The following is a 205-nucleotide window of genomic DNA, read 5'->3' as shown; positions in this document are numbered from 1 at the left end:
CCTGCAGAAGCTCAAGAACTTATTGAAATGGTTGCAAATAACCAATTCATGTACACTTCTGAGAGGAATTCCGTGAATAATGGGACGCCTCAGAGGAATGGAGTTCTTAAAATTGATGCTCTGAATGTCATATTGGCTCAGAACAAAATGTTGACTCAGCAAGTCAACATGATTTCTCAAAGTCTGAATGGATGGTAAAATGCAT

This window comes from Arachis duranensis, chromosome 4 (genome assembly GCF_000817695.3).
Source record: "Arachis duranensis cultivar V14167 chromosome 4, aradu.V14167.gnm2.J7QH, whole genome shotgun sequence".
Lineage (NCBI taxonomy): Eukaryota > Viridiplantae > Streptophyta > Magnoliopsida > Fabales > Fabaceae > Arachis > Arachis duranensis.
The sequence above is the reverse complement of the archived record's forward strand: the minus strand, read 5'-3'. Positions refer to the sequence as shown.